Source organism: Camelus bactrianus, chromosome 18 (assembly GCF_048773025.1).
Source record: "Camelus bactrianus isolate YW-2024 breed Bactrian camel chromosome 18, ASM4877302v1, whole genome shotgun sequence".
NCBI classification, from domain to species: Eukaryota; Metazoa; Chordata; class Mammalia; order Artiodactyla; family Camelidae; genus Camelus; species Camelus bactrianus.
Window position 1 is genome coordinate 11,572,202 of NC_133556.1, and position 15,447 is coordinate 11,587,648.

General features: G+C 48.4%; 1 protein-coding gene across 7 annotated transcripts in view; it reads left to right on the top strand.

The window, feature by feature from the left end:
* AUTS2 (activator of transcription and developmental regulator AUTS2) overlaps window positions 1-15,447 on the top strand; it is a 1,021,698-nt gene that overhangs the window by 858,335 nt on the left and 147,916 nt on the right. Inside the window, exon 1 of one of the 7 annotated variants that reach the window (XM_074345977.1) lies at window positions 36-392. The exons of the other annotated variants lie outside the window; for them this stretch is intronic. The gene's annotated coding sequence lies outside the window, so the exon portion shown is untranslated. Of the gene's footprint in view, window positions 1-35; window positions 393-15,447 lie in introns of those variants that run through there. 7 annotated transcript variants of the gene reach the window in all.

Below are 15,447 nucleotides of genomic sequence, written 5' to 3' on the forward strand. Positions count from 1 at the left end.
GGCACCCACGTCCCGGAGAAGAGGGTTAGGCTGGCCCGGACCGGGTCGCCGCGCGGCTGCCACCGTCTCCGCTCGGGCCCTCGGCGCTGCTCTCCCGTGGCCGAGATGCAGCAGATGCCCAGCCTGCCGTCTGCCCGCGGGCCGCAGGTGCGCCTTTCCTGGAGACTCTGAACTTCTGGAAACCCCGAGACCGCGTTGGAGGTTTTGTGTTTGCGTCGTCGTCAGCTCGGCTTTGGCTTTGGGATTCTCTGGCTACCTGGATACGCCTTTCCGTTGAGGGTAAGTCTCCTGTGGATCGCAGCACCTGCAACCAACCCCGGGGAACATCCGCCTTTAAAATCCCCAGCCTGGAGGCACCTGGGGCTGGAGAAGAGGACTCCACTCCTGACCACGTAAGAGCTCTCAGATTCCACCTTTCCTCTGGTGGGGAGAAACAGCATTTCATGGCAGAATTTTCTTTAAGCACATTTTCTGATAGGATTGGCAATTACTAACCAGGAAAATGAGTAGCAATTAGGAGTTCAGTAATAAATGAAAGTCTATTGTCCTAATTGAGTGGAATTACTGACGGGTAATGGCAACACTGAATTCTTCAGTTTAATTAAGAGTTGATATAATTATAGTGCACTTTTTATTTCTTGGGGGAGCCATGAGGTAGGAATTAAATAACCAGTGTGATGGGTAAGAAACCCACTTAATGCATAAGTAACTGGTGGGGTGAAGTAAATGTGGGTGCCTTTACTCAAATGATGGGAACTTAGATGAAGTCCTAGTAAAGGGATGTGCCGGCTTGGGCCAAGTAGGACTTTCGGCTGATCTTGTCTGATCCAAATCTGCGTGGCTTAGAAATCATTAGGTAATCTCTGACACTGGCACACTGATGTCGGCTGTTGCAAAGACAGTGAAACCCAGCGTTCCCCCTGTCTGTGCTCCCTGCAACTGTGTTTTCCACATTCCCCAAGAATGAAATGAGAAGGTCATTTGAGAATATTCTGCCGTCTCGGGTGCCTGTATCAAAAATCTTGTAATTGTGCTGTTCAGCTGTAAATGTTGATAGCTGAAGGGGCTGGCGAGCGTCACTGGAGCCCCACAGTCTCAAAGCGGAGTGAGTGTGTAGGTGTGGAATTTGTGGGAGAACTAATCTGTAATTATGAAGATGTGATTTTCCTCTTTGGTGGTGTATTGTTTCCTTTACTATTATGCTCTCATGAAATTGTTCCCCTCGTGGGAAGCAGTGAAACTGGAGAGCAATCCTTTCTCAGAGGATAATTTTCTTGTATTTTTTGGTGTAGGTTCTGGGACTCCTTTTAACCCTGCATTGGGATGCATGTGTTTATTTCTGCTAGAAGCTCCAGCAGATTTGGAAACCACTAGGTTTCGAGTATACCAGGAAGTAATCAATACTTCAGATTATAATATTTATTTGTACCTTGGCTGCTGCTTCTCGTGTACACAAGGCCTAGATTCTTCAACAGGATGAGCAGGGGCTGCCTTCTCCAGAGAGCTCCCCTATCACAGAGTGGGCTCGGGGAGCACCTGTAAACTTGGATTTCACACCAGGAGAGACAGCAGGTGGCAGGGATGGAGCAGTGCGTCTTTAAGGCTGCGTGGGTTTTAAGGTTTGCATGATTCTTCATGGTTAACGAGAGAAAGCAGGTATAGAGGGTGTTTGCTGGAGGCCCGCCTCCCAGCCTCAGCTCTTCCAGCTGCGTTGCAGGTGCCTGGGGACGGAGCAGGGAAGGAACCTGAGGCTGTGCCAGGGTTACTGTCTAGAATTTTAAGGACTTACCTACTCTGGTTTTTCCTCTGTCCCCCAGCCCTGTTTTGTCATTACTGCCCTGAAAGTAGTTGTTGAAAACAGCCACACTTGTCCTTTCAGAGCCATGGCTTCTTTGCACAGAGTTACTTTTTTGGTTTGCTGCTGATTTTTTGTGTTCTGCCCACGGTACAGCAGACTCCTGTATGGCAGGTGGATTCTTGTACACACAACACAGATGGAAATTTGAGACTTATAGTATTCAGGAGTGACATATGCCATGTTTCATAACTTTTCATAAGAGGTGATTATTAAAGATCACAACTTCCCATTGTCCCTTTTCTTCCTAAGCACTCACAGTTCTTCCCACACTTGCCTGTTGACTGTTTAAAAAGCTCCATGGTGTAAGAAGACAGTCAAGGATGTCCATTCTCGCTGAGACGCTGCCCTGGCTGGCCTACCCCGGGATTCACGTTCTGACTGGTGAGGGTTTGGTGCGATGGTGTGAAAGTTTCCTTCCGCGGTAACATCTTTAAGATTTGGTTCCAAATTCCCTTTCTTCTTTTTATAATCTGTGAGGAGCCTGTCATCCCTGCATTTATCAAAAATCCAGCCTGAACTAATAGAAAAACTGAGAGATAGATTATGGAGCTCCCGGCAAGTCGGAAGCAGATTCAGGTCAAAGGCAGATTCCAGACTCTTAATGAAATGATCCAACTTGGAAACCAGACACAAACCGGCCCGTAGGCTCTTCGGATACCCCGTTAGGTTGACGGTGAAAGCACTGGAAAGCTGGTAGTCACAACCCCTGCTTCTGCATTTTTCCCACTCAGTCTTGGGTTCCCTGGATAGGCCACGTCGTGGGTGTCAGTCACCCTGGTGTGCTGGCTACACGTGCAGATGCCTGCGGTCTGCCCAGGCAGTGCCCCGCCGCCCTGCTGTGACAATAGAGCACAGATGACAGTAACACTTGTGTTGGTCTTGGGCCCCGTCCGAGGGGATTATCTACTGGAAGCACCTGAAAGGCCTTGTTGAAACATGCTCACCTGTAAGCCAGTTCCTTGGCCTAGATCTCAAGGGCAGGCTAACGTCAGTGCCATTTTGTCACCTCTAAAGTGCCGTCCTTCTCTGTGTGCACCCGACCTGCTGGCTCAGAGAGTCTTCCTGCCCTGAAATTAGAAAGGTGCTTCGAGGTCACATGGGCCCTTGCATGGCATCACTTAGGAGTTTGTTAGAAGCGCTGAGCCTCAGATCGGACCCCTGGTTTTTTGAATCAGAATCTGCATTTTAACAAGATCCCCGGATGATGTGTGTGCGCTGTGACACGTTGACTTGTCCCGTGACGCAGTCCCTGAGAGGGTTTGGCAGGCAGAGTGTTTACTCAGGAGTGCCCTGAGGATCCACACCTGTGGGATGGAGGTAGAGGGAGAGGTGCAGCTGTCGTAAGGCCTGGGGACAGGCTTCCCCGACCACATGGGCCTGTATCCGCCCTGCTGATGGCCTTCCTCACAGCTGGGCTGCAAGTCCTGCGCTGGACTGTGCCCACACACATAGGAGTTTGGATGTACTGCTCTAGGCCAGGTGTGCTCAAAACACCCCCAGAGCAGCCAGATCTTCAGCCCAGGCCTCATTAGAGACCCAGATTCCTGAGCCCTGCTCCAGACCCTCACAGACAGCCTGAGGGGTGGTGCTGGCATCCTGGGATGAAACAGGTCCTCCAGGGGACAGCTGTGTGCTCACGGTGAGAGCCACCGCTCTCAGGCAGCCTTTTTTGGTCTGTTTTGGTTTTTGATGACAGCTTTATTGAGATGAAATTCACGTTCTATCTCAATAATAAAATTCACCATTTCAAAGTGTACAAGTCAATAATTTTTAGTGTTTTCACAAGATCGTGCAGCCGTCACCACTCATTCCAGCACAGTGTCATCACCCCTCAAAGAAACCCCATAACCATTTGCCGTCACTCTCCACACCCTTCTCCCAGGTCTGGCCACCACTCATCTACTTCCTGTCACTGTGCGTTTGCCTGTTCGGGACAGTTCATGGAAATGGAACCCCACAATGTGTGACCTGTTGTGTGTTTTCTTTCACTTGGCATCATGTTTCTGAGATTCATTCGTGTTGTGGCGGGTATCGGCACTCCTGCTTAACTAGGTAAACGCCGTCGCACTGTATGGGTATACCACATTTCACTGGTCAGTTGATGAATGTCCACACTGTTTCCACTTCAGGGCTCTTGTGAATAAGGCTACTGTGAACATTCATGTACAAGTTTTTGTGTGGACATATTTTTTTCATTTCCGTTTGGTGAATCCCCAGGAGGTGAATTGCTGGGTTGTTATTGGTAATTCTGTGTTTAGCTTTTTGAGGAGCTTCCAGACTGTTTTCCAGAGTGGCTCCACCATTTTACATTACCATCAGCAATGTGTCAGAATTCTAGTTTATCCACAACCTCTCCAGTGCTTGTTATTGTCTGTCTTTTTATTAAAGCCTTCGCAGTGGGTGTGCAGTGGGATCTCACTGTGGGTTGGGTTTACATTTCCTGGTGACAGATGGTGTTCAGCACCTTTTCACGTGCTCATTGGCCAACTTTATATCTGCTTTGGAGATGTCTCTATTCACATCCTCTGTAGGACAGACTTCTACTCCTTGAGGAATCTCTTAGGATGTCTGATTTGTGTCTAGACCTATGAAGTTGCTTTAGGATTTATTAAGAGAGCCTAGGACATGGCCTTTAACCACTTGAAAGGTCTAATTAGATGTGGGACATGGAAAGAAGAGGTCAAAGGCCAACCTGGAGAGATTCACATTGTTTTTTCAAATTTTTAAAAAATTTTATAACACCTTTATTGTGGTATGATTCCTGTACAGTAAACTACACATATTTTGGATGTACAATTTGATGAATTCTGACAGATATATACACCAGTGAAACCGCCACCACAATCAGTATAGCTAACAGTTCCATCACTCCCCTAGAGGTAAATTTAGAGTTCCCAATTTATCCCTTCCCACCCCCTTCACCCTGCTGATAACCATAAGTTTGTTCTCTTTGTCTGCGAGTCTATTTCTGTTTTGTAGGTAAGTTCATTTGTGTCCTTTTTTTTTTTTTTTTTTGATTCCACATACAAATGTTATCATATGGTATTTTTCTTGCTCTTCTGGCTTACTTCACTTAGAATGACAATCTCCAGGTCCATCCACATTGCTGCAAATGGCATTGTTTTATTCCTTTTTTACAGCTGAGTAGTATTCCATTGCATAAATATACCACATTTTCTTTATCCAGTTATCTGTTGATGGATGTTTGGGTTGTTTCCATGTCTTAGCTATTGTAAATAGTGCCGCTATGAACATTGAGGTGCATGTATCTTTCTGAGTTACATTTTTCTCCAGATAAATGCCCAGCAGTGGAATTGCTGGATCATGTAGTAACTCTGTTTTTAGTTTTTTTGAGGAATCTCCATACTATTTTCCATAATGGCTACACAAATTTACATTCCCACCAACAGTGTAGGAGGGTTCCCTTTTCTCCACACCCTCTCTAGTATTTATCATTTGTGGACCTTTGAATGATGGCCATTCTGACTGATGTGTGGTGATATCTCATTGTAGTTTTGATCTGCACACATTGTTTTGCAATTCGTGTTACAGAAAGACACTGTGTGGGTTGCTGGGACCAAGTGTGCGTTAGGGTTGTGGAAAGGTTCTGTGGAGGCTCAAGGCTGCTGGGAAGACAGGAAGTGTGGAGAGGACAAAGAACACGTAGAGGAGGATGGAAGTCCTCAGTGGGCATCCCCAGCACTCTTATTTTATGGGTTACCCCCCCCCCCCCGAGTAAGAGGGGAACTCAGAAGCCCAGGATTCCTTTTAAGAGTGTGCTCCCCCCCTGGCCTCAGAAACGCAAAGTGATTCCTCTGCTCCCTTGTTGTCTGGGAGAGGAGCACTGGCCGCTGCTACTTGTCTGTGTTGTGAAGATGGTTCTCATCCTCTGGGAGTGCTTGGAGAGTGTGAGTCACTCTGTGCCACAGGTGAGGAAGAAGGTTGCAGGTGTCCCTAAAAAGTCTCTGATTCCCCAGGAGCAGGTCCTGTGGTGGCGGTGCCAGGCCTCTCCTGGGCACCTGAGACTGAGGCGAGCCCTGAGGGCTTCCAGGCAGCTTCTCTTCATGGTTACAGCACAGCTTGAAGGTGGAATATTGGAGCAAGAGAATTTCAGAGCAGAGGTGTTTAAAGCCAAACCTTTGTCATGCTCTCACCCAGCAAGGGCCTCTGCCCCTGTCATGACAAGCCCTGCGACCTGACACTTGTGCCAGGCCATCTGACTTACAGAGTGCCCTCCCACACTTGCAGGGGAGGAAACCCAAGCTCCAAGATGTGACTTGGTCAGTGTCACAGATTAGATGGTGGCATGACCTGGACTTGACCCCTGGTCCATCAGCACCTGGCCCAGTGTCCTTCTCGGGGAGTTTTACTTTACAGGTTGCTAAGGATTAACAATGGGATGTTTTGGTTCTTGGCCTATAAGTGGATCCTCTCCCAGGTGGTTCAGAGTCTCATGACACTGCGCATTCGTGTTTGTTTGGTGCTGGCACTGTGTGTGTTCCACTGGGGTGATATGTTCCAAACGCTCTGAGATCACCTTTGGTCTCATGGAAGAAAAGTGTTTCAAAAGTATGCCGAGAGGTTGGAGCATTAAGATAGTTCCTGAATGCACTTCAGTTCTCAGTTTTTTTCCAGGAGCCCTTCAGTTGGCTGGGTAGTTATGAGATTATTAGAGCCACTATTTCTTGAACACAGTCAACGCAAAACCCTGGCACCAGAGAGTTCAGAGTGGGTCAGAAGGTTTGTGTCCTGGACAGCCCACACAATTTTCTTTCGTCTGTCCCCAGCTGAGCACTCTCAGATGTGCCTTCTTTTAGATAAGGGTGTGTCCTAAAAAGTCATGTGTCACTCAGGTCTGAGTCGTTTGAGCCCAAGTTTAAATTCACAAGGGGGTGCGTGCTCAGAAAAAGCAAATCCTCCGAGTAAGCCAGGAATTGTGCTGTGAAGCTGGTTATTCTGCCTCTAAGTGGTCGTCTGTCAGTCAGGACGTTTACACACTTACTTCTTTAAAGCTAGCTGTATCTGTATGGACTATTTCTATACACATCTCTGTTTTGTTTTGGAAATGTGTAGAAGCTCTTTGGAATCACAGACAACAGACTGAAGTGAGAAGATGGGCAAAAGTAGCATTTTACCCCCATTTTCTTTCTTTTTACAAATTCCTTTTTTTAATGTCAAGCAGGTGGGAGAGATGAGATCTGCAGGTTTCTCAGTCTTCTTGGGGGTAAGAGTTCTGCAGTGAAAATCTCTTCCCTGTACTCCTTCCCGTGTCTGTGTGCCAGGTACCCAGTCACCTTTGGTCAATAAACCTGATGGATTCAACTCTGGGCAGAGCCACACATTTGAAGAGGCTGGTTAGCCAATGAACACATCAGGGGAAGCACCTCACTTTAGGAAACGGCCCCAGCGAAGGCCCCTGCAGCTCCCCTGGGGTTGGGTGCTTGGCCTCCGTGACGTGCCCTCCCGCGGCCCGCTCCCTCCCCGGGCTTAGAAAGGCCAAGTCATTGGTTGGGGGGCAGGCACTTCCGAGAGGGGAGCCGCTATCCCTGTGAAAAATTACCCAGCAATCTCAGCCAGTGCCTTCCAGGTAGCACACATACGAGGCCCCGGTCCTGTAGGAGGGGCCTGCCAATGTCAGTCCTCCTGCCAATAAAAGAGGAAGAGCAAGAGAGGAACAGTTTCCCGTTAGGGAAGTGATCTTGCCAGTAGTTAACCCACTGCTTTCTTCTCTTAATGAAGATACATGCACTTAATGATACCCAGCCCTCCCCCGGCGCCGCTGAAGCCAAGACGATGATACTGAATACGTACTGAGGACTGGTAGACGGGGGCTGTAGCATTTCTGTATATTCTTTCACGACAACGCCGTGGGGCAGGCCTGCATGATGACACTAAAGCTTGGCGAGGTTGTTTTGTCCAGGTTTGAACCGGGGCCCTGTGGCACAGTGGGTCAAATGTCCCTGCCACATGATGGGAACTCCCTGCGGGAAGGTGGACGTATGTTTCCTAGAACTCACCGAAGCCCTAACCAGTAAGTATGTAAGTATTGGTTTAACCTCTTGGGGCAGTTTTGTTCCTTTGGATGGTCGTTTTAGATGGTGTGTACTCCTCCCACCCCCCCCACCCCCCAATGGCATGTATCGCTTACCTTCTTACACTTGCACAGAGTAAAGTATATTGTGACTATCGCTCAGTCCAGGTTCATGCTCCGCCCCAGGCTGGTGATGGGGGGCGGGAGGGGCCAGAGCAAAGTGTCAGCACCACCAGGTGCGTCCTCATGACTAGGAAGCTGATGGATCTCCCACGCTGTGTACTTGTAATCTTTTTGGGGTGATGTTTTAGGGCAGTCCCCTCGAGCAGGGCATTGGTCCAGGTGACGTTTTGTAAGGGCTCCTCCTGCTCTAAGTCTTCATCTTCAAATCACGTGAAGAAATTGGCAGAACATTTTCCATTTTTCTCTAAGGCTAAACTTACTGACGGTGACATACACACTTTGAAACGGCATAAAACAGCATTTTCCGTTGCACTATGTTCAGTCTTACGTCCCTTGGAAACACTGGAAAAGCATTGCCTCTGCTTGGTTTTTGACATTGGCTGAGCACCTATTGCTGAATGAGATGAGTTGAAACCACGACCTGAGAACTGGGATGATATGGATCTGATGTTCACAGGCTGAGGACGCCCGCAGATCCTAGAAAAGGCGCCTCACACACGGGATAGATCTTCCGCAGCACCAGCACCGTAATCAGGTCCCGTGTGCATCCCGGTGCTCCTGGCGTTGGGCACCGCGAGGAGCAGCTCATCCTTGTTTCCTTCTCCTTTCTCTCTTTCCTTCCTTCCTCTCTCTCTCCCTTCTTCATTCCTTCTTTCATTTTTCTTTCACGTAAACATAAAAACCCTCACTGAAATTTACTTCCTGTACCATATCTGGAACATTTCTAGTAAATAGCGGAAAATTAGAGTTTGTTTGAAGTCAGTTTTCTCATAAAAGCTTGTTGGGCACTGGATAAGATCAGGTCTGCAGAGGTGCGTCTCACCTAGATCTGATCGCTGTCAAGAGAAGGTTCTACCTGCAGCCTATGGGATTAGCTTGATTTAGGATTTAGGAGAGTCCCTGCCACTCCAGTCATCTCTGATTCTTAAAATTGTTTCTGTAGCCTATGAATAATTATGTTTGTGACATCATCCTTAGTTCTTGCTTTTGAAGCTTCATTCATGCATTCAGTCAACAGACATTTACTGGGCACCTTCTACGTGCAGGTAATATGTGGGGAACTGAGGCCATAGTGAGGAGGATCATTGACACAGCCTCCACCCTCACGGAGTTTATCTTACGTAGTGCAGCATGCATAAGCTTTTTAAAATCGTTTACTTCTATAGGCTTTGCTGGGCAACTTGGCATTGCTGTATCCTTGTACGTGGATACTTGCTGTTCTTGGCGAGGTCCAGGGACCCATCTGCAGGTGGCCTACTTCTTCACCCAGGCAAGCGCTGCTCTCAGCAATGCTCTGCAGGGAGGCAGAGGGAGGTTGCTGGGCTTAGAGTTCCCTTAGTAGCCGCATGGAGTTTGCCACACATCAGAAGACCGTGCGGTGTCATCATCGAATCTGCAATGCTGACGGGAGCTCTGTCTTTTTAAAATATGTGTTTCTCTGTGTTGGGATGTATGATCAGTTGAATCCTTTGGGCAGAATCCATTGGAGAAAACAAACCAGCGGAGGGGCCTGATGTGGCCGACATGCAGCAGTGAGGTGCCAGGGGTTGGAAGAGCCAAGTCTGCACAAGACGCAAGACAACTCAAAGTAGAGATGATGTGAAGGGAGAGTCTGGGGAACTGTGGGAGACGAAGCCTTAGAAATGGTGAATGTTGGGTGATTTTTGCCTGTGAGCCCAATCATCAGAGGCCCCTGGTATCATGCAGGCCCCACGCCGTCTCCTCTGGCCTTGGCTGTGATCAGCCGACACGGCAGTATTATACGCCCTGCTGTGAGTGACCTGGAGGTGAACTTGACACGTGGTGTTGAGCTCGCGTGAAGACGTATACAGTTGTTCTTTTAACAGATGCGTTGATTCCCGCACCAGATATTTATATTGAGAGGGAGAAAGGAACTATCTCAAGGAAAGTTGCTTGTGAATTGAAGAAATAAGTTTGTAGGAGGTCCTCTGCTAGCTGCATTCACTTAGTGAGTTAATCACTAGCAGGGAAGAATTCCACATGTGAAATGTTGGTGGTGACTGTGTTATGCTAAGAAATGAAAACTCTTTGTTTTTACAAGTAGTTACATAACAGGACTTTCCAGGAAGAGTGAGTAAGAACGCTCCCCTGCTGCCAGCACGGCAGACAAGGATGCCCAGCTCACCGACCCTTGCCCACTCCTGGCTCTCCTTCTGTTAATTATTCTTTGACAATTTGACAGACAAAAACCAGTGTCCCATTGCTTTGTCTGGGAAGTTTTAAAATGCTGTTTCCCATAGTATGGAAATGCCTCTCTGAGTCTGTACGGGCTTTTCTAGAAGAACAGACGCTAGAAGAACTTTCCGGTTCCTTGCTGGGATCGCTTTTTCAGAGGGACCTCCTTGGGAAAATGAGAAGTCACCACGAAGCATCCCCAGGGGGGATACTCTGATGAAAGCAGGAGATCTTAGAGCTTCCCAGCCCTGCCCCCACACGCTGTATGTAGGACAGGGACCTCTGGTTCTGGTCCCCACAGTAACGAGACAGCTCCCTGAGTGTTGCTTAGTGGGAAAGTGGATGTGGCAAAATACTGGTTGTCTTCTAATATGCATTCTCCCTTCTTTATTAATAAAACTACTGATTTTTAATTGGACAAATGGGCCAACTAAATAGAGTAAAGATGACACTTCATGGCCTCCCCTGCAGCAAGGTGCTGTCCTAGAACTCAGTTCTGGCTGATGGGTATTAATGAATTAATGAAATGCTGCTTAAAGGGCCAGGGCCTGGCCCGGCTAGAATGTGTACATGATGGCTGGGGCTGCAGGCACTGTCCTGGGCCATGATGTGGCTTGGCACGTGGAAGGCGGTAAAGGCAGGACCCTCAGTGTACGTGGAGAGACCCGATGTCCCGGACATCGTGGAGGGCCACACCAGCCCCAGACTGCCTAGAAGTCCAGACTTGGACTTTGAGGGAGAGAACTCTTGCTTAAACCACTGTTATTTTAGGGTAACTGTCACTTGCAGCCAAAGTTAATCCTAACTGACCCAGTGGGGAAATGGCTTTAAAAGGAGCTATCATTCACCGTCCTAAGGTTCTCACGTTTGGAAGTCATTTCTTAACATCCAGTCTTTTTGTTACAAATGTACAGTCACAATAGATAACTACCTGTGTTTCCGTGGAGTGTGCAAAGATGCTGGAAGGACAGAGGAATAAAAATCTCGCACTCTGGGAGGGTACAGCTCAGTGGTAGAGCCTGATATGTACAAGATCCTGGGTTCAACCTCCAGTACCTCCATGAAAAAAAAAACAAAAAAAATAAATAAACCTAATTACCTCCCTCCCACACACAGACAAAAAAAAAAACCTCACACTCACTCACTAGAATGTGCTCTAACCAGCATTCACCAAAATGCCCCTCACAGCCTTGTGCATAATAAAATAAGTAGTTATGAATTAGTCTGTCATGTGGGCAGCCCAGCCCTGCTTGTATGGTGACTTAGTGATGTACTGAGAGTCACACTCATTACAGCAGTAGTATTTTGTACAAAGGGACTCTTATAAGTGGACTTCCAGCATTGCCCCAAATATACAGAGAATAAATTGGAAACCCTCTGGAGAATATGTGTGTGTGTTTGTGTATATACGTATGTACGTATTGGTTATTATACTTAAAGTAGCAGAAGATGTCTGTTCCTGACTATTACCAGGGGACAGATGACCCCAGGAGATGAGCTGCTAACAGACTTGCGTAGTTTGGGGAAAATGGGGAAGGCACCCCAGGCTTCTTAATTCTACATAGAGTGCAAAATCAGACCATTCCTGTGTTTGAAACATCTCAGCATCAGAATTGACTATGCAGTTTAATAATTATTTTTTTAATTGATATAAAACATTGGAAGGCGTCTCCCAGGAGCCACTGTAAAGAGAGCTGCTTGCTACATCTAACCTCTGGCACTGTGGTTACTCAGACCCGTGGTCCAGGAAGGGCAGCGGTCAGCCTTTTCCCCAGTAGAGGAGAAATCAGATCTCCTAACAGTCTTAGTCAGAGTGTTTTACCAAAGAACACGACTCCTGGAGATAATCTGGTCTTGCCCTTTAGGTTGGGGAAACTCAGGCCCAGGGATTCTTAACAAGATCTTCCTAAGGTGACACGGGCCCGGGCAGCACAGACTGGAACCCAGACCTCACAGTTCTCTGCCCATTGTTCTCAGACAACGCGGCCTTCTGTTTCAAGGACTAGCAAACCACCAAGTTTGGCAATGTACCTATCTTCATTTTTGTTTAAGAGGTTAAAAAACAAACAAAATGAAATGGTGTCATGAATAAGCCTCTTCTAGGCAGGGCAGGATTTATTTCTTCATATACATATAATCTTTTTTTCAACAGAGGGTATATCCCCAAGCCTAAGAACTAAAGGGACAGATTGCTTGGCCCCTCGTGACTCTGCCCTGGTGGTGGATCATTAATGGTGTAGAAAATGAGGGCAGTGTGCAGCAGTCCTGGGTGGGGTGTGTGCCTCTTTAAGAGATTTATGTGGAGGCCTGAAGTGGGGAGACAGCGCAGTGGTACATCATCATGCAGGCGACATCAGAGACTTTCTTCTTCGCTTGGGTGCATTATCATAAAAAGTGATTTAGACTGGAGCTGATTGATGCAAATGGCCCTATGTTCTTTCCTATCATTAGCGGCCTCTTTCAGTGGCCAGAGGCAGTGATTAAAGCTGTCATTTGGAGCTGCTCATTAAAGACAGGCCCCAGAATAGCAAGAGGAAAAGAGGTTGCAGAGGCACAGATACACATATATATCTATGTACGTATATGTGTGTGCGTGTATTTTTTTTCCTGCCTTAAATGTGCGTCATCCCTTTCCAGATTGAACCACTGAAATCAAGGCTATAGAGACGTCTCCACCGAGAATATAGAATGCTCTTTTGCAAGTAATATTAGATTTTCGGGAGTGTCACAGTAGATTCTGATGACAGCTTGCCTACATATTATGAAAGGAGATGAGGAGGGTATTGTGTTAGGTGTGTTTTGTTAGGGATTGACCCTGGTGAGAACTCATTAAGTCTCCCTCCTCCCAGGCTGGGGACTTCAGAGGCAGGCCACGGGAGAGCAGAGGGGAGGGTGGCCGAGGGTGGTTGGCCTCAGTAAGTCCCATTGTGACAGGGGTGACCCGGGGGAGGGAGAGGAGGAGGACAGCAGGAGGGGGCTCTTTGCTGAGCCCAGAGGCTGTGGACGCCTGGATGTCAATCACAGAGGGGTGGGCACCAGCAGACCCCCCAAACAGGGCGGAAGGGGAACGAAGGGAGGGAACAAAGCAAAGATCCATAAGTGCGAGAGGAGAGACTCATCTCAAGGAGGGGGATCTCTTTGGCTCCTCGAAATGGTCCTGTTGGCAGACACGGCTGGTTAATCACCCTGGGAGTAAAATTGGGCTTGGCTGGGCTACTGCCTGTGGTTCTGTAAATGTGCATTCATAGCCGTGAATGTGCTGGTTTTAGGTTGGTGTCCAAATGGTGCTGAGAGGTGACAGAAATTCTTCAAAGTCTTTTTACCCAGGATCCAAATGAGCGACATTACACCTAAAAAGACAGCCGGGATGGTAGGTGGTGGCCTGAATATGGGAACCAAGGGTATGGAAGGGGAAGTAGGCAAGAGGCCGTCTCTGATGCTTGAAATCAGCCAGTTTCAAGTCAAAGATGCAACTGGCCAGAGAGGCCTGCATACCTGCCCTGGCCAGGTGACAATATACTGCCAAAATCCCACCAAACCTTTGTGGAAGCCAATTACCGGAGCTCCTCAGAAATCCCTCTGGGAGAAAAAAAATAAGAACTTATCAATTTAATTTCTCAGTCTAATGAACTGGTCTTATACATAAAAATTTAAATTACTTTTTTCTCTCTCTCTTTCTTTTTTTTTTTTTTTTTAATGCAAGTGGAGACCAGCATCAGTTACGCCAGCACCACGGTCTCCATGACAACCCCTTGGCGGTGGTGGCTCATGTGACTTCACAGTCACAGGTTCTTGAAATGAAACAGAGGAAAGTTTTAGTTTCTCTTCTGTCATTTGGTGGACTCGGGGGTGCCCATGACGGGGCTCCGTGGAGGTGTGGACAGCAGAGAGCGGGGATGTGCTGTAACTGTCCCCTCAGGCCGCCAGGCAGGGCTTGGACTCTGCTGCAGGGACTGCTTTGCAGTCAGGTTCCGAGCCAGCAGTGGGCCTCGAAGGGGTGGCCTTCGCCTTCTTGTCCGCTGCGCGCCACCGCCCTCCCCCTGGCGCCAGCCTTCTCAGCCTGGGGCTGGCACATCAGGGCCTGTTAGTCCCGATGCCGGGTTGTGATGTCCCTCTCCTCGGGGAGCCAGCAAGCAGAACTGAACAAAGTCCCTGGTAATCTGTGCTTACAGCCTCCCCCCGGGGAGAAGGCCCAGCCAGCTGGCACTCTTGTGCTGAGCACATTCCCTTCCGCTGGCAGCCCGACAGCCGGGCAGGGGCCCAGAGGCCAGCCAGCCGCAGGGCCGGCCCGCACCAGTCCCCCAGGCCGCCGGGCCCTGCCCCATGCGCTGCGCGCCGCCTTCCAGCCAGGATACTGGCTGGACTCACAGCTTAGATGGGGCAGCTCATCGGCCTGGGCCTTTCCTCCAGTGTGGCTCTCTAGAAATGATGAACGTGAGTTGGCACATCTGCCTTGGCTGATGGGGTGGGTGATGGGCAGCAGGGATGAGGGAGGTGGACTAGGGAGACTAGGACTAGGACTGTGGGAATCTTGGATGTGTATGTACATGTCAGAAAATAAATACCTGGAGGGAAAAAAGAAACAGGCCAAAACCTGTTTGGATCTCAAATGTGATGGGTTTCCTCCCCAAGCAGCCCTTCCCAGCACAGTCATTGCTGGATATAACTTAGTGTGAAGTAAGAATTCCCCTCACTCGAACCAGAATCCAGCAGCAAGAGGCAGGGTCCAGAGACCCTCCCCTCGGGAAAACGGCCCCTTCATGCACTGCCCTGCTCGCTAAGGCGCACAAAGACTCCAAAGTCTTCCCAGTTGATACGACTTAGGATTGTTTTTAGGATTTTCCTGCCCAGCCTACACAAAATATTCCTGCGAGGTTTGACCTGTGAAACGCATCTAGTCTACTTAGGAGCCATCTGGACACTAAAGTGTGTGTGGCCCCCCCGGGGCATAGGGAGAGGTCACGTAGGCAGTTTTAACCAGATATACAGTTATCCTGACAGGAGACTGGGGTCAAGGCAAAGAGACAGTGTGTTCTGTTCTTAAAGTTTTATTTTACCAGGAGGTATTTAATGAAGAGGGATTTCCCCAGAGAGAAAAAGAACAAAGACCTGAATGAAATGGCTTTTGTCCATCTTCTTCAAACTCTCCCTTGTTCTGTTAATCTGAGTCCACTAGGAA